Raw genomic sequence first — 19,991 nt, 5'->3', positions numbered from 1 at the left:
TTACTATAGTGTAAACACGCTGATTTTTAGTGGACCCTCAATTAAAAATAATCTAAGATCATGCACGATAACATTTTATAGTGAACACCACTTTAGGTGTTCAATCAATTTAGCCGCAGCCGTGCCTCGTCGTAGTCCAGTGAAAGCTACTGATTCTAGAAAATGGTCAACGCCTCAAACACGTAGTAATCAATAATTGCAAGTGGCGAGCAAAAACACTCAATTCCGTGTTCAAATATCTCAGTACTCTTACTTGACATTAGGTACTCCGATAAACGAAGGATTAGGGTTATGCAAAATGTATTTAATGGTGTAAGAAACCACTCGAGTTGCAATTTAGTCATATTTTTTATTACATAGGTCATTTTTTTCCAAACTTTCAATCGGTGAACATTTTTACGTCTTATTGTTATAAGAAAGCGTAAATTATGAAACAAATTAAATTATGTCCTTAAATGTTTTGTTTTGTGTGAAAGGATACTATTTTAGCTGCAAAAGCTGAAGACACCCGCGGTTCCAATCGGTCCTAATTTACTATTTTTTCTTCAATAAATGATACCTATGCCATCTATTCTAGTTAAAAAACATAATTGTACAGTTTTTAGATTCACTTTCATGTCTGAAAAAGACGTTTTCCAAGAGTGCACATAAACTTTACTATCAAGTATTTTACTACCAAGTGGCTTACCACTGCTCAAAATTGTTAAACTGAATCTGACGACCGGTCTGGTCTAGTGGATAGTTACCCTGTCTGCTAAGCCGATGGTCCTGGGTTCGAATCCCAGTAAGGGCATTTATTTGTGTGATGAACACTAATATTTGTTCCTGAGTCATGGTTGTTTTCTATGTATATAAGTATGTATTTATCTATACAAGTATGTATATCGTCGCCTAGTACCCATAGTACAAGCTATGCTTAGTTTGGGGCTAGGTCGATCTGTGTAAGATGTTCCCTAATATTTATTTATTTATTTATTTATTTATTTATTTATTTATTTATTTATTTATTTATTTATTTATTTATTTATTTACTTTGTAGTAAATACACAATGACAAGATAATTCGTATATGTAGTTGCTAATGTTAAAGTTGTTGTATGAATGTAATATAATTGTGTAATAAATAACCTTGATGATACGAACATAAACAAACGAGATTATTACAGACATACGAATAGCAACATATAAGTAACACCACTCCGCTGCACCGAAAATGCCATAAAATTTACGATGTCTGGTGATTAGTATCATTGTCGTTGATTAGTATATTTCAATACTCGCCGTCGCGTCGCCGCAAAGACCCGACATATCGACGCGACAGCTGTAATTAAGACATTAATTTTGTGACAGGAAAAGTGACCGAACTAGTCCAGCCGTGTACATGTAATCTCTAGTAAGAACTTAAAGAAAGTTCCCGTTTTGTACCAACAAGTTACGCCGCTCGTTGGTCGCCCCCCGGTTTAGAAAAAGTGACATTGACGAGGATAAAGATTATTTGTTAACAGGCTATTCAGTTTAGGCAGGTGTGGCTCACTCCGCGATTTCGTCGCTTTGCTACAGGTAGCTAAAAGTACATCCGTTTCACACCAATTTTGGTGGCTAGCCATAAGCCGCGCGTGGCGCTGTCGCCACCTAGCGGCCATATCTGTCCTGATCGTGACAGACGCGTTTTGTTAGGTACCTGTGGTTTAGGTAGGTACATACCTATTCTTTATCCCAAGACGTTTTGTCATATAACAAAAACAAGTAAAGGCGTATAAGCAAGCCGCTTTAATAACACGTCTTATAAATGTAGCGACTTTGTATAATTATATTTACAGAAGGCCCTTTAATGGAGGTCCGATATTAAGCATGCATTGCACTCAGTTTTGTAAGAAAACTTGACGATGAGCCCAAACAATTAAAGAATTAACAACCTCCAAATGTGTTTAAATGCTTAAGCAATTAAACTAATGCAGAGTTTACGATTATGTCAAGGTTATTGGAAGCGCATACAATGTTTTACAATGCAACCTATTAACCAAAAATATTGAAAGGCCGAATAAATACAATAAGATCGTGTTTATATCTTTGTGGATATTAGCAGCATCCATAATGTTCATATACCTATTTGCCAATAGGTAAATTTATAACGATGCCAAGCGGATGTTTTTAAACATATTAATTAGGTAACCTCAAAAACTACGTATCTCGTACTTGGATCCTTTGTAATTGTAAAAGTGTATTCACCGTCTGAGGGCCCGTCGTCGGTGATAAGACGGCGTATGTAGGACGACTGATAGCGTTCACGTGACTGTGAATAAATAATTATTATATTTGACCAGACTGTGGTTATTTAACAATATACTAATAACGTAGCTTTGTAGAGGTGGTAACAATAAATGCAAAGTTCTTTTCTATAATACATATTCACATATTCTACAAATGGAATCCAAAGTGATAAACCGATAAATCAATGTATGTATCTACTTAACATTAGAAATCTTTTAAAACGAAAGTAGCTATAAACACAAATAAAGAAAAAACTTATAAGTACGCAAAAAAAATCTGTTTCAAATAATAGGATTCTCAAATGAGTAGTCTCATTAGGTTGGTATTAGGTATTGATCTAATGATGTTTAATTGCACAAATCAAATGTTAAAACAATCGCAAGAAAACCACTTCTTCACTTATATACTTATGTGTATTTTATTGCGCGTTAACGACCGGAAAATAAGCCGCAAAGAACCTTCAATTAAATTGTTAATTAAATCAGTTTGAATGGAATGCTATTCGCGTTAGTTGGCTTTATACCAAATTGGTCGCATTGTGCCATATTGTGATCACGAATCACAAACACAGGTGATAGTTACTATTTGCGACTAAGCATATAATTGACAAATTAATTGTTGGTATTAAGTAATTAATGTAGATAATTTTCAGAAATATAACTTGGGATTTAATCAAACGAACTCTATTATAGATGTAACGAATATGTTACATCCATGTCAACCCAAACTGTTAATACACAAATATTAGGCAAGGTACCTACAACCTACAATCAAATACCCATTTAATTCCTCTTAAGGCAAATATCAACTTTCCCTCCTCAAGTGCCTAACAAATGATTTTTATGTAACTAATAATTTGACCTCATTAGGGCTCATACCTAATGCACTTCAAATGCCATTGTTAAGTCTTGTCAAAACACGATTACATACCTAACCACCGAATTATTCATCACCGAATAATGAGGCAGTAGTTAACTGAAGTTAAATATACATAATCGGTGTTTTTTTTAATACCACATTAACTCGTAAGATTGGCTATCTTGTTAATTGATTAGGTTTAGTGTAGTAGCAGCGCTAAATGTGTTATTGAACACTTTAGTAGTTTGCTATGTACATAATTCCTAAAAGATTAGGAAGTATATCCAAACCTCCCCATGAATAAATAAATCCCGGATTCGGTCGGTGCTGGTTATAGCATCCCCCGAAACAGGAATGAAGGCATTGAAGACACAATGAATGAAGACACAGGAAGGAAGTCATCCACGAGCATAGGCTTAAGCAGCTTTAGGGTGTAGACAAGAATTAGTCGGCTAAGAAATTCTCGGACCATGCGGATTGGTAGATTGGTACACCGAAACATACGTGGTTCTCGCATGATTCAGTTTGCGTCGGGCAAAGCCTGAAAGTCTGTACCTAAAAGCTTCTTGCCCAAAAAAACACAACGTCGTGAAATATTTACCCAATACCAAATTATCCTTTTATCCCATTAACAGGTTTATTTCCCTGTTATTAATAACTCGAACTAATAGGTAGTAGTAGTCGTTCAATAAAGATGTATGGGCGTGCCAATACATATTTATGAAGGTTAGATGATATCCAACTCGCCACTGTAGGAAGTAAGAGTAACTACTTGGTAATGAGACTTATGAATATACTACACTCCTTACATAGGTATTTCAATAAATATACCTGAATTAACACTTGCTAATAAAAAGGAGCATAAAAACAGCACAGGTAATAGGAAGTCTAATTAAAAAGTAAATATACGCTAATAAACAATATTGAAGACTGACTTTATATGGCCTCGTGTAACTTATCTATTGTAATAGCTTATGATAAGCATATTTAGTTAATATTTACCTACTTTCCTGTACAATAATGTACATAACAAAAGATAGCTCATAAATAAAATATGAAATTGTGGTTTTATCTTACGATGTATCAAGGAATCTCGCGGAATCTGTATTTAAGTTTTATCTATTCTTTTATTAGAAATATTGCCGTGTATTGTATATGGCCATGTTAAATATATTAAAGTGGTTACCGCAATAGCATACCGAGCACATTCTCGGCAACACCATTACTAAATGAACTACATACAACATAGGTACCTATCATCATGCAATCAACGTCAAGAGCAATTTAAACCAGATCAGATGCTTATCTAGAAAGGGCACCAATTTCCCAAGAAGTTATAAGTAGACAAAAAGCCTCACTAACTAAATGTCAGGGTTGGATTCCTCAACTCAATTGTTCTCATCACAGTAGGAAGTTCGGTTATTAAAACTCAACGATGCAAGCTATTGTATCTTCTTAACATTGAAAAGTGCAAGTTGAATGCCAGAAACGTGACCGCCTCTACTGAAACACGTTCATTCCTCTGACAGGCAAATGTGAGATCTTTATTAATATATAATTACGGATCGCTTAATTTTAACGGTTCAGTGACATGATGATGAGCACTCAACGTCATAGTAATGTCAAGTAACATTTCTTCACATAACTTAATTTTGTTGTCATTTCGTTTTCCTCCTAGCCCAGTCGGTAGTGGCCCTGCCTACGAAGCAGGACGTCCCGGGTTGGAATCCTGGTAAGTAACAGCATTTACCTATTTGTGTGTTCATCACAGATATTTGTTCCCGTCTAGTACCCATAACACAACTCTTATTGGGCTTACTGTGGGGCTAGATTGATTTGTTTAAGATTTGAGAAAAATATTTATTTATTTATGTATCCTGTTTCTATCACAGTTTCGCGTCTTGTTTATTTGACCTATCCGTAAAATAATCGGCTGTCTGCGTCTAATACGAAACTATCGATCAAGACGCTTTCTATCATTTTGTCTCTTATCTGGTGAGCTTAAAAGTTGTCACTTAGATTGCAGTTTTTAATAAATGCTTGAGTAAGCATGGGATCTTCGTTAAGTTCATTTTGAAATCATTAAACACGCTTTCGTTTAATTAATATTTTTGCAAGTTAATAACTGACAAGTGTGACCAAATAGTAAAGATGTCAGTCACCTCTTTTTATTCACGAGTCATCTTCTTCTTATATGCAAATGCGCACTACGCAACACCAACTGCTGACAATAAAATATATATCTTCACGACCCAGGTAGGTCAAAACAGTTAAACACTTCGGCGTGACACAAGACTCGATGAGCATTTCACTTAATTACAGTTGTAGATACCTACAGCTTAAACCTTTTAAACCGTGAAAAATAACGTAGCATCCGCTCTTTTAAATATACACAGAGAGAAAACGATAGTTTGCGGGTTTAAAGCATGATGACGCAGTTTATTCTGAGCTCAGAAGCCAATTAGTTACAATAAAAAATCATCAATCTTTCGGATTTCAAATTACTCATGCACTATATAATATGCAATGTCACCGAGAAGAGGTCGTGACCAGATTAGCCTTAGCGTTCTTAAACAGATATAAACAAATTAGAATACAATAGACATTAGAGCACTTGACAAGTAATTAATAGGTAAGGTACTTCAATGGCAGGCTACAGACTAGTAATATTAACCATATAGAACACTGCTTTTTGAATGCACGTGTTGCACATGACTCAGCTCATAAATTTATGTAACTACTAATTGTTAAACTGCCATTCGCTCTGGATTGTAAGCTGTTAATATCTAATTAATTCTTAGTTAAGACATCATAAATTCGTACGAACGTATTTGATATTATCATTTATCTCACTCGTACATTTACGAAGGAAATGGCATATATCAAATGGAATTAGTCTTTGGCTCAAATATAAACAGCTGTTCATTCTTATTTATACACCTGAAAATAAAAGTTACGGTTACAAAGATTCTTAATTTGCGTCAAAACGTGTATTTTTTATTAAAACGGCAAACAAAATGAATAGGTAATAGAGTGCGACCATGCTTGCTAATGAGATTTTCAAGAAACAAATCCCACACTACATCACTCATCTTGTTTCAATTAACTTGTCAAGTTCAATTTGTCAGCCAAAACTCGTTGTACGGCTTGAACGACGCGACGTATTAAGATTAAGGGGGCTTCGTGTGAGCTGTTTAATACCAACATGCGTGCCGCACAATTGTTTGTTTTCCTAAAATATACACGCAATAATGATGTGTGATTAACGTAAATCTATTATTAAATAATTTAACCTTAGTTAAAAGCTACAAATACATTAAGTTTTTAATTGATTGCAAATCAACAGCAACGATTAGTATCTTTTAATGTAGCCATCAATTAGATCTAAGTACAGTAGTTACGTGGTAAGTATGGGCATTTTAGGAATGTCGTTACCTGAGCCGTGGTCGTGACATTCGTGCTAAGTAAGGTTTGTTGCCGGATGGCTACTAACTTAACAGCTCATGGCATAACGATTCACGTCTCACTGGGCACCGCACCTCCGAATTGTATTAATGCTTCGATAGTTTACTAGCTATCCTAATCTCGTTTCATAATATTCATACATGGAAATAAGCAACCTTGATAAGTACAATATAAAGTTCAGTTTCAAATGAACTTTTGGAATAGATACGAGGTTGGGAATGTGACGTTTCGTAATGCTTCATTGCCTTAACAAAAACGTACTGCCGGAACAATTCCATACAGTTCGCCTCACTCGAACAGACATAGTTCTTGGGTATGTTACACATATTTACCTTGTTAGGAATCCGTTTTTTTGCTCTGACAATTATTACACGGTAAGTTACTTCTTTATTTGCGTTATATTATATCTTACAAAGCAATTAATTTGATAAATAGAGATGAACAGGCAAGTAGAACAGGCCATTTCAAATAAATAATAAATCGTTTCTAAGTAGGTAGGTAACGTATGTGCTTTAAAATCAAACTGTTTTATCAACTTTGGTTTCCCCACTATATGTGTCTTCACAGAAACCACTGGTTTTCAATTTCTTTACCTGGTTCAAATTCCTATTGTGTTCTTATTAGATTGGTACAATACAACGTTACTAGCTAATACTGGTAAGTAATAGAAATCGGAAAAAAATCACATATTAATGTTTTCTATGAATTCTGATTATGTAAACTTCTATTGTTCACAATAACAGTTTTGATTGTGACAGTGTTTCTATTGTTTAGTTCCGTGATAATTTAGTAATTTATCGCTTATGTACCTACCTATCTGTTATCCGAAGTCCAATGATAAAAATGGTCCGTTATTATCTTATCATCATCCGTCTGTTTGGTCTAGCTTGCCATTACCACATGCTGTCCCAATGCGGTTTCAATACTTCACATGCTCTTATTTTACAGGTTTAACACAAGTTTTCTTTTGCTGAAGACCTAATTGATGGAAATTCTAAAATAGGTAGGTTGTAATTTTTACTCAAATCTCAATGTAACGAAGGGCCAGGCTATGAACCTAGGACTCAGTTTTGAATTTAAAATCGCCTGACACGTCCTTATACCTGTTACTTATAGGTACCTATATTTACTTTGTTCGAATACGACCGCTTCTACAATGTACATCCTCTAGTAATGACATCACTTAAAGGCATTTAATTCAAGGTGTTGTCCACTTGCGTCTCGATAAAAAAGAATAGAGGAATGTCATTCGCCTCAACTGCGACCCGCGACGGCCACGGCGCCGAACTTGTTTACAACGGGTCAGCTACGGTAATTGTCAATTAAAAATTAAAAACAAAAACATTGTTACTATACTGCTAAATTATAATTAGCTCGACGCCTGACTATTCAGCGTATAAGAGCTTATAAGTGTGTAATAGCTTCGAAGTCGATGGGCCGGTTGGAAATGCCTTCTTAGCGGGAGGACGATTAATCATTCCTGCACAAGTTATATATTTATTTTGAGTCGAATATAAGCTCGTCCATAGTATACTTTGATCCAAAAATACTTAAGAACTATGTCTCACCGGAGGTCAAGCTTAAACTGGTCGGTATGAGGTAAGGTGGTTGACAAACGTTGCGAACGCACCTGTTGCACTTAGAGCAGTGGCTCGAGAGACGGGTTCGCGTACCGTGCGTTTAATTTTAATTGATCCCATGTTAAAGGTTTAACGAGGGACATATATCAACTTTAGATATAGTACTTAAGATTAGAAGTACTAGTATTGCTAATTAAAGTAATATAAATTCATAATGCGGCAGGAATATTGGCATGATACCAACACTAATTGCTAATACAAGTTACTAACTAGATAATAGTAAGAGAAGGATGATTTTATGTTAGATGTCAATATATGTAATAGCAGTAATATTTCCTAAGTAACTTTAATGTCTTTGCTTAGGCATATGATATAAAAACGTTTGGCCTTCGACACAAAATTGTGCACTTCGAACTTGTGCCGAACCTATGTCTATCGGCTCGAATATCACGCAGGTATTAAATAGATAATATAAATAGTGACTACAGTAGCCAACTATATCGGTAGGTACACATCTTTATTTATGTGTTACGATTTATTTGGCCACTTTGGCCGTCACTGTAAATTTGATGCTGCTTGTACGTTTGTATCGAAAAGGTATCTGAAGGCTAAAACATCTTCTTAAACTTCGTCTGATTTATACTCTCGCTACATTAAATTAAGCCACCATTGTGTACTTATGGATCCAAAAATAGGTCGTCGGATCCGTCAGACAGGAGTAAACCAAATCAACAACGTCGCTCCCATGATACAGGAACGATTATTACTTGTTTATTTTCGATATTAACTTAATTGGTCGCTCAAAATTGTCCGGTGAACGCAGAGCCTTGGTGCGTAGGCACGCGAGGAATGCACCGCCTGCACGACCCGGCGTGCCTTGATGACTGGTGACGTGACACAAGGGACACAGGGCTTCATCCTACGATTGACTAATTTGCACAGCCTTGTTCTTTAAAATATTGGGTTTTGATTACTATCCTAATAGGTAACACTTTTATTTAATAAAATATAATATTGCACCGTATCATCCACAATTTTCACACGGTTTGGCCAACATTTCGCTGCCAAAAAATTCTTGATAAATACATATTTATTTGTTTGTCCATAATTTCTCAATATGTAGAACAAAATGGATAGTTTAATATATTTATGATTTATAATGAGAGCAAAATGAATAGTTTAACATACCTATTTATAATATGTTTCTTTGAAATATGTAGAGCAAAATGGATAGTTTAACATATTTATAATGCGTAATGTTTCTTTGAAATATGTAAAGCAAAATGAATAGTTTAACATACTTATAATTTATAATATGTTTCTTTGAAATATGTAGAGCAAAATGGATAGTTTAACATATTTATAATATGTTTATTTGCAAGTCATTTCATATTTGGCCGCAACTACACAATAGCCATAACCACAACCGATTGTAAAGTCAAAGATATAGAAACTTTCGTGTTAGACATTTATCATCGAAGTCTCGCACCAGTACTGGACCGATGAATAGGAAGATCAATCTAATGTTATGAAGTCTACCGGACCGGAACTTTCACGATGCCCTCTTGTGATGTTTTGTAGGTATTTGATGAGTCTCTTATGGCCACATGACGTAACAATAGAAAATGTAACCTAACATCCTGTTGTTATACCTATGCAACACATAAGTAACGAGCTTAAAAGGAGAACCAAATAGGTAGTTAAACTAATTGATGCTTTTAAACCACGAAAATTGTTCACTTAAGAGTCACACGAACCTAGCCACCGCCATACAAATGAAGTTACGCTCTCATTTCAAAACGAAGACCTATCTGGAATTGGTGAAAAAGCCAGCGGAGTGGAGTTTACAACCAATGCTATTGGTTGATTCCCGACTTCACCGCTCGTCTCCGCATTAATAGTGGACAGGCAGCCTTACTATACAACTAACGAGACTTACTATACAACTAGAGAGAAAGCGAGTACCTAGTAGTTTTACATACAAAACTCCTTACTCAGTCTATTTGATTTCTATAAGATTTTTTATGAAAAAAAACTTATTAGGTACTGAGAACAAATCGTCCCCTGCCTGCTATACGGCCACATCTCAACATATTATATGACTATTGGAGATTAAATCTTAATTAAAAATAATAAAGTTAAGTTTCCTTTTAAAAATGTTGTGCCCAAGTGGCCGTATTGCAGGCACGAAACGAAATATCTATGTCCAGACATAGATATATGTTCTAGACATAGAAATACGTAAATTTTTCATGATGACTTAAGCATGCCGTTTTAAAATAAGAGCGTTAGCGTAAGGCAGCGTCGCTTCGATTGTTGGCGGCTTTTTGGCGGCGAGTTCTTATGACTCTTAAACAGACATTAGTCTGAGTTAGTCATTGTTCTTTTGAACACTAAGTGTTTCACGATGAGCATAAGTTGGGCGAAATATGTTTCAATGAGTTGTTTGCACTTCGCCTGTAAATGGTCAGTTCTGTTTCTGTCGTTATTATGCTAATTGAATTGTCCTCTGAACCGTGAGTGTGCAATAGGTACGACACGACGTGTCAGACTATCTATTGCATCAGTTGACATTGCATTTATTACCCCGTTTGTTGTATAAACTACACTAACTAGGTGTAGGTATAACCATCTTCTTAGCTTGAGATTCGCATGCTCATACATTGAAAAAGGAAATCTATCAAGGTTGTGTCACGGGTTTAAACAGTGAGAATTGGAAATTTGTTACGCGAGAACACAGTAGGTAAACAATTGAATGACTTTTCGAATGGCGGTTATGCGTGAAAGAATGAAATCTACATGATAGTTACCCCATTTTTGTGTTGAACTCCTGTGGTAAAAAAATAATTCACGCTCTCTCTTGTAGTTTTGAAAAAACTACGTAATTTCTTCATTAGTAAGAATCTCCGTGCCAACTTTGCCGCCACATTATATACGTCCCACTAGAAGGCGCACCCTCTTGGAAACGACTCTCGATCGAATATTTTTCAATGGCATATATGTTATTAGTCAGCGGTCCGACAGTGCTAGTAAAACGTGGAATATAATTAAGACAGCGAATTTAACGCGGGCGTAGTATCGTATCATAAATTTGCATCGTGATTGCACAATACGCGTGTGTATATAAGGTGCAAGATTGGTTCAGTTCAGTTAGTAAACGCTGTGTGTAAATATCTGGGCTCGTTATCTGTGGCCAGGCTTCTATACTACGAGTATACGAGTAGTATACCTATTATATAGTAGTAACTATACTACGGCAAACTGCAACTATACTATAGTTGACCTTTTTCCCAAAACCGTTTACGTCGTCATATTGAAGGTTATAATATTGTAGGTATCTATTGCCAACACGTGTAGATTAGCATAGGTACAAACTATTCAATTATTATCTTATCAAATATTATATAGAAATTACTAAAGTTCATCGTCCAAAGTACCCGGATTAATAGTAGATAAATTACATCGAACATAATTCTACTCGTTGCTAGTTGAAAATAAAACTTGCCTTGAACACTATCTTCTCCTTCTCCATCTTATTGCAGTGTTTGCTAACTTATGTTGTTGGAGTTCTTCTGAAAATAATAACAAATAAATTAGATTTACATAGGTTAACTTTCATAACTAAATGTACATAAAGAAGTCCATTTTAGTAAATAAATATTTAAATGCACTATTGAAGCATGAAGCAAAGCTTCTTCTTAAACTTTGAAATTATACGCAACGATTACATAGAATTTTCAAGGTTCATTAGTTTCTTGTTAATTGTCAATTAACGTTTTTCTAATTACCAACCCGAGCGCCGACAAGCCCATCTCAAATCCACAGATGACTTCGTCAAGTCTGGATTTGCCCAAGAAGGATAAAAAATAAAACTAAAAATAAATATTATGAGTCAATCTTACTAATCGACCTAGCCCCACAGTAAGCTCAATAAGGCTTGTGTTGTATAAGTAATAAGTTAATAAAATAACACTAAAGGATAGGTACCTATACACGTAACAAAAATTTGCACACTATATACACGTAACGTAACAAATATGTGAAACAAGCAGTTTCTTTCTCTCTTTCGGCAGGTTGAATCGTTCTGCAGAAAAATAGAGCATACTGCAGGTCAATAAACTCTTCCTCAAATGTTTGCGATATGTGCAATCGACAGAGTTTATTGCTAATATCAAAAATGTAAGCTTCTTGGGTTTGCCAAATCACAAGCACCGCAACATCAAATGAATTATGATTCATTGAATCAGCGGTCAGACGTCGCTTATCCGTAATCATTGGTAATCGATCTAACGGCATCAAATGCTAAACATTGCACAAAGGCAAAGAATAGGCCTGATGACAAATTTAGAAAACCCTTTTAATATCGTCGGTACACTTGTAATAGTTCCGAAAAATACTATATTTCAGTTATACTCATAAGATTTAACATAGATAATTGCATTTTATTATAGCTAGTTTAAACTTCGCGCGAAAACGCCTCGCATGCCATTTGTGACGTCATCATTTAGTTGGTGGTAGGGTGGTAGATATTGTTTACATACTTACAGTTACGAATTTCCCTTGAATCCGAATGATATTGTTAATTCAGCACCATATATTACGATTAGGGATGATAAATACATTACAAAAATTTATCACAATAACTCATTTTACACAAAAACTCTCACACGGTTGCAGTTTAAGATGAATTATTTAGATACATGTAAATTTTGAGTGAAAATCACCGAACGCCGGTTTTACTTTTTAATTTATCATTTTTTCTAGTTACGACAGCCAACATGGCAATGATAGTTCCATTCAGCCAAATAATTAAAAAAGTTTGTTGTTGAAATATCGTATTATTTAGCATTTTATTTAAATAATAACAAATAGATATCTACTTTATATCGTGTAATAATATTTTTTGGACGCAATAAATGTTTAGTGGCGAAATAACATTTTTTTTGCACCTTTCGAACTCTTTGGTGCCCACGTATAGATTTCGGTCAATGAGGTTGTCTATGTTGCTCTAAGAAATATGTTATGGATTGATGACGTCACTGTTTAGAATGCTTCTGATTGGCGTTTCAGTAAAAATGGCCGATTGGAGAATTTTGCACTTTTATTTTATTGAATATATTAATAATCCTTCAGTTTATACTGAGATTGGACCATTTTTTAGAATCATAATAACATATATGTTTCGTTGAAACCATTATTTCCATGATTCTTTGTTACTTGCAACAGGCCTATTCTATTGACACACTAGCTACCCGCCCCAGCTTCGCACGGGTTAACAAATTGTACACCTTCCTCAAGAATCACTCTAATGACAGGTGAAAACCGCATGCAAATCCGTTTAGTAGTCTTTGAGTTTATCGCGAACAAACAAACAGACAGACGCGGCGGGGGACTTTGTTTTATAAATTGTCGTCATATGTCATAATGTCATCAATATTGCAGAACGTTCGTTAACCACAATAGACATCCTTGCATAATTTAGGGATGGTATTTAACTATTTACCAATTCAGATTAGAAATAATGGAATTATTCGGCCCACGATTGTGTTAATAGCTGTAATTAACGGCGTGCGATACTCGCGAGAATACTCGACTCCCACGACACGACAAAGACACTATTGCCTATTGTCCATAGACTACCCCTCACTGACTCCTCATGGTGGATAGTTTCAAAAACAGGCTGATTTTTGTACAATACCAGTCGTGCCGCCTAGTTTCACATATCCTATCCTAGCTAGGTACATCGTGTTATACTTCAGCAGTCCAGCCTCCTATCCTACCTCTAGGACTTATTATAGTCATAAATTATAAATTCCTATGCATGAGTACTGGGATCCGTTTCATGAAATAGAAATAATTCCTTTTTAATAAAAATAAGTATGTACTTAAAAAGAGATTTCCCACGGCATAACAGATTACAAGCTTTTTTAAAACAGGCTCAGGCTCAGGCCGCGTAGCCAAGATGCCAATCGCTTACGCTCCGTAGCGATCGAAACGCAACTGCCACTGTCGCGCTAATATGGAAGAGTGATAGAGAGACATAATGCTTTTCGTTTTCGAAGTGATAGCGATTGTAACCTTGGCTAGGCCGGCAGGTTTTTAAAAGGTCGGCAACGCGCATGTAACACCTCTGGAGTTGCAGGCGTCCATAGGCTAAGGTGACTGCTTACCATCAGGCGGGCCGTATGCTTGTTTGCCACCGATGTGGTATAAAAAAAAGGCTCCACGGTGCCTAGCCAAGGTGACAATCGCTTACGCTAAGATAACGAAAGGCTTTGTGTCTCTCTATCACTCTTCCATATTAGTGTGACAGTGACAGTTGCGTTTCGTTCGCTACGGAGCGTAAACGATTGGCATGTTCGCTACACACCGCGGTAGTGAACGTAGTCGCAGGCATAAAGACCGCTTGCTTGCCGCTGAAAGGTTATGGTGACCGCTAGTCATCGTATATGCACCGTCTAGTGTGTAAGTCATCTGTGCTATTGCCATAACATACATAACAGCAAACCAATAGTATCGCACGCATGCGATTTCTTAATTGCTTGCACTTATTAAAATGCAAAACTAGCAGCGCCCTGATACTTGCACTTGCGTTTCTTAACGCTCGTTACCAATACATTTTAGCAAACAACTTTCAGGAGCAGGGCAGGTGTACTGAAGCTAATCATTTTCGCATTTCCATTGGCCGATTCGATATGCTTGTCAGAGTTGTCTGTTGTATAACGTATAACGGAGTAACTTCTGGTGTCTACGGTTTTTTACATTAGTAGGAAAAGGTGAAATGAGTAATGTGATACCGTCGTTAATAAATGTAATGATGGTATATGTTAGGTGTTAAGGATGGACTATGATAGGTGGTATTTATATTCTCATTAAGAGCCAAGATACGGTCTAAGACTGTCTTTCCACTAAGCAGGGGCGTATTTACCCTAGGGCCATCCGGGCCATGGCCCGGGGCGCCAACCCCCAGGGGCGGCATATAGGGGCGGCATCGGATCGGATTTTGCTTTTCTTCCTTGACTTCTGGGGTGGCGAAACGTATTGGCCCGGGGCGCCAAATTTCAAAATACGCCCCTGCCACTAAGGCGGAGACGTGCGGGAATAGACCAATGAATAGCATTGGATGTAATTTTAATCCACATCTCATCTCCGGTCACAGCTCCGCCATCTTCTTCCATTTCCGCCTCAGTGAAAAGTTTTATTTCTATACAAGGCGCCTAAAATAATTGAAATAGGTGGACACAAATAGGATAAAATACAAACAGATACATACGCAGTAGCATCATAAAGAATTCGAGGAAAATATTCTTGCGCAAAATATTCTTAGCGCAGACGTTTTAATTCCTAAGTGGTTAAGTTTCACTAATTACAAGCTCCACATACACGCTCGCATATTCATGACAACATACAATTAGGTACGAGTACGCGTGCGTACTTGGTCGATTAAATCTAAGAAGTAGTTAAGGAAGAACATAAACATGCCGCTATCGCTATCGATAACGAATTAGCATATTTCAAGCATTTCCCGAAGCTTCCTCCGTTTGCAATACATTCCATTCGATTCATTCCATTCAATGGAATGTAATGCAAACTAATGGATGATGATGTATTGGTACCTCACCTACGGTAGTCAGTGAAAGTACCTAATTATGAAATAACATAGGATAGGACGCGAGGCGAGTAGGTAGGTATGTTATGAAATATCTATAAATTATCTTCTTTGGAAATGCAGCATTGTACTGTCAGCCTCGTGGCTGCGAAAGGAATACAGTAAGTAAGTACTTATGCCTAATTGTAATTATCTACTATGTTTTTATAATTGTGCGCCATAGGTTAGAGACTCGAGTTAATTATCACATACCTACTAATATGACATTACGAGTTGCGAGTTAAATTTTTTGCATTTGTGTAGCATTAGGTACCTTATTAAAAACAAATCGTTGTGTAGCATTAGGTACCTTATTAAAACCAAATCGTGGTATGTATCTACCTATGTTTTAAGGGATCTAATACCGTAATTACCGTTGGCTAGAAAAATGGTTAATAGGTTATTTTCTTCAATATTTGGGCACTTAATTCATGTTCCATCACAGTCCATAGCATCCTATAGCGCGTCATTGCAAGTAATTAGCAGTTAAAATTGCGGATTGCGGCAAACATTACTTATTACTTTCTCCGTCCCTTCTTAACCTAAGACATACATGCTTAACCTCATTAATTATTCATCTTTATCGCACGTAGGTGAGATCTCAGTAATACCCGTCATTATGACACGATCGCCACGCTGTCTAACAATCGGGTTCATGCAAGAATCGGACACCCCTCATTACCTCATCGGACTAATTCACAACGCTCACTGAGCGTAGCGGCTGATGAGAACCACCAGTGCCTATCCAAGATGCCAATCGTTTTCGCCGTAGCGAGCGAAACGGTAATGTTTCTCTATTACTCTTCCATATTATAACCCTGTATCTTTAGATATTTAAATAAAAGTAAACAAATAATTTGTAAATTTTCGGGTAGTTATAACATTTATTGGTTAACCAAAACCAAATACAAAAACCGCCTGGATCAGTCACTGGACGACCTGACTTTAACCTACATTATTTGATCGCGTAATGTTTTCATCTACCCTCAACTGACTTAAGGAGCCATTTGAGGGTAGATTTTGTTTACTTTTATTTAACACTTTAAACTCTCGCGTTTTGTACACATATTTAATTACACAAACGGGTCTAAACTTAGCTGAAACGTCGGAATTAAAGGTAAAAACAATGAAATTATATCGCTGTAGACCCGTTTGTGTAATTAAATATGTACTTTTATTTAAATACCTAAAGATACAGAGTATATAGTACGATAGAGAGTCATTAGCGTTTGGTTCGCTACGGCACAAACGATTGGCATACCGCCTGATTAAGAAGAAATAGGGGGGTGTGAGAGACTAAAGAATGATTCACTATCATCTAAAATTACTAAGCATTGCCAACTGCGCTTTGAATGAACCTATTTAATTCAGTGAAAGTGGTTAATAAATTACAAATAAATTGTAGAAGAAATACAAAATTAAGATGTAAGTTACTCATATACTAGGGACTTCCACTTACAGTGGAAACAAATGTATTGTGAACAACCGACAGCTAGCATCACCATGCATAATACAATACGATGTCCGATATCTATCGATTTATCTCGGGACGTGTGCGCAGCCTCATTGCGGCCGGCGCGGCGCGGCGTTACGTCACGTGATGTTACGGATCATTGTGCAATGAAGACGGACACACAGACTGAGCAGTGGCACGGTGTAGGCATTACCAGTATCTGCTTTATTTGTTTTCATATAGATTTAATTGAATTTGTTTGTACCATAACCGGAATGGGTACCTACGCTAAATGAAGTGTCGTACTCAAAATATATACAGCGAGCTGCAAAGGTGCAAGTCCATTGGTGTTCTGCCTTTTTGCCGAAGTTTCATTGCCCGAATTTCACTTCCCTGCCAACATTTGGCAAATTTTCATTAAGTATGTTCCAGTAAACACGATAAAAATACATTACTTAAAAATATAGTGATTAAAAATCCACAACTCTAATTAAACTAGAATCTAGATAATTTATTTAAACAATTTATTGTTTTAATAACTTATTGAAATCAATTTAAATCATTTAAGTACATATACGTAATAATTTAAGTTTAATTAGATTTAAATAATTTATAGGTATATTAATTATTGAAATAATTTACTTTATATTATATATAAATAATTAAATAAGTAATCTATTTTGGGATTAGATTAAAATTTAATAAATACCTACATAATTAGATTAGAATCGCTAATAATGTACTTACTGAACTGACTTACTGAGTGTACGCGGTCATGCAAGTTAATTCAGAGCCATGCGTAAAGTCAATGTGCTGTTCAAAATAGTGGTGTGTTGTGGCAGACTGGCAGTGGCCTAATCCGCTCGTCAAGTTCGCGGTTACCGAACATGATATCTGAACTGACAACAATTGCAAAGAGATATTGTCAAGCTTTGGGACGATTACTGAAATAATCATTGTGTAATTTTCCTGAAACATCTTTGGGTGCAATAACTGAAATAATCATTGTGTAATTTTCCTGAAACATCTTTGGGTGCAATAACTGAAATAATCATTGTGTAATTTTCCTGAAACATCTTTGGGTGCAATCGCTTACTGCGGTAGAGACGGGAGAGCAACAAAAGACGAGTTGCGTTAAGTACCTATTTCCTTGCAAATTGCAAATATTAAACAGAAAATTGGTAATTTGTGATCTGATTCGCAACGTCCCACCAAGAGTAGATTTCTGAAATATTTTATATACCTATGAGGTTCACTGATTAAATAACTATTAGGGCCGTTAAATCGATCAGAGCTAGGTAAGTTCCATAATTCCTAAACAAAAAAAGGCTTTGGCAAGTGGCTAGTTTAAATATTTACATAATGTCAAAATAATAAAAATGCGATTTATGGCTTTATTTGTTTTACTGTGACACAGCATTTTTAATTCACTTGATCAGAAAGTAGGACAGAAATAATAACGCGATAACAATAAGGTACAGTCAGCAGCAGAAGTTGCTAAGCGGGCCAGGTGTTCAAAATGATCTTGACGCGACTTTATTGACAAGAGAATAAGAGCGTGCCAAGGTAAATTTGAACACCTCGCCCGCTTAGCAACTTCTGCTGCTGACTGTACACAAATACATATGGGTCATTAGTGTCATTACGTATATGATATAACACCACTTGACTGTAATAGGCCTCGGGAGTTCTTGTCATTATCACGCGACAAATGCAAATACTACCTATGGTTGCCTGTGTCGCGTGCTTGCCTACTGTGGGGGTGGGGGTACCATTTGTACCTTATACACAATGTAAGAGATCTTGTCCTTTTAGGGAAATCAGGACAGTCATAAAACACGTATATTATTGCTTTATTTACAGTCTTTAAACGAAGGTGTAACCTCGAGCTTATTATAACAAAAGGCGCGCTCAAAACTGTTAATTAAATTAAGGTTTACAAGATATTATTGATACGAGCATAAAATATGCAAGTGTATCATTTCGCAAGCGCCGGCGCCATTCCGACGGATGTGCCTGCGATTTCTACGTCGGGCGGAACTGAAAGAACCACGGGCCAGCGACCCTGTTCGGCTCGAAGGACCAAAGTCAAAGTTAAAAGCGGAACAATTATGTAAATTTGAATAAGACTTCAAATACCCACCCTCTTTCCCAATCCCAAACAAAAGTATAACGTGAGTGTCACGGCAATGAACAAATTAAAATATTTACAGCTACAAAACTGTTTGCAGATTCTGGACCGTATGATTAATGGCGTAAATCGAAATGCAACCTATTTGAGACAGATCGCTTTGAGCTAGATAAGGGATGAAAGGCACCCATTACTTTGGCGCTCTAACGAAGGAAAACATATTGAGCCATTTTCAGAGCATGAGAAATGAAAAAAATATATACTTTACACATTTTTTAGGAATTTAAGGAAAGACAAGGCTAAACTTAACTATGGCCCTACTGAAGTAATGTCAAAACTTTCAGCACGACTTTTTCGTATTTAACTTGAATTTCATGAAAAGCAGCTGATTTAACACGTTAGGAAAATACCCTTATTAGCCCATAGGTGATTAAACTACCTAGGTTAGTATTAGCATCAAGTAGGTTAGAAATCTAACTGGTTAGATGCGGCAACTCGCCATAATATCATAATCGAAGCTCCTTATTGTACCTATACTAAAGCTATCTTAAAGCCAGTGAGTTGCGTTTGATTGTGCACATTTCTA

The sequence above is a fragment of the Cydia splendana genome, chromosome 4 (genome assembly GCF_910591565.1).
Source record: "Cydia splendana chromosome 4, ilCydSple1.2, whole genome shotgun sequence".
Classification (NCBI taxonomy): domain Eukaryota; kingdom Metazoa; phylum Arthropoda; class Insecta; order Lepidoptera; family Tortricidae; genus Cydia; species Cydia splendana.
Note: the sequence above shows the minus strand (reverse complement) of the source record.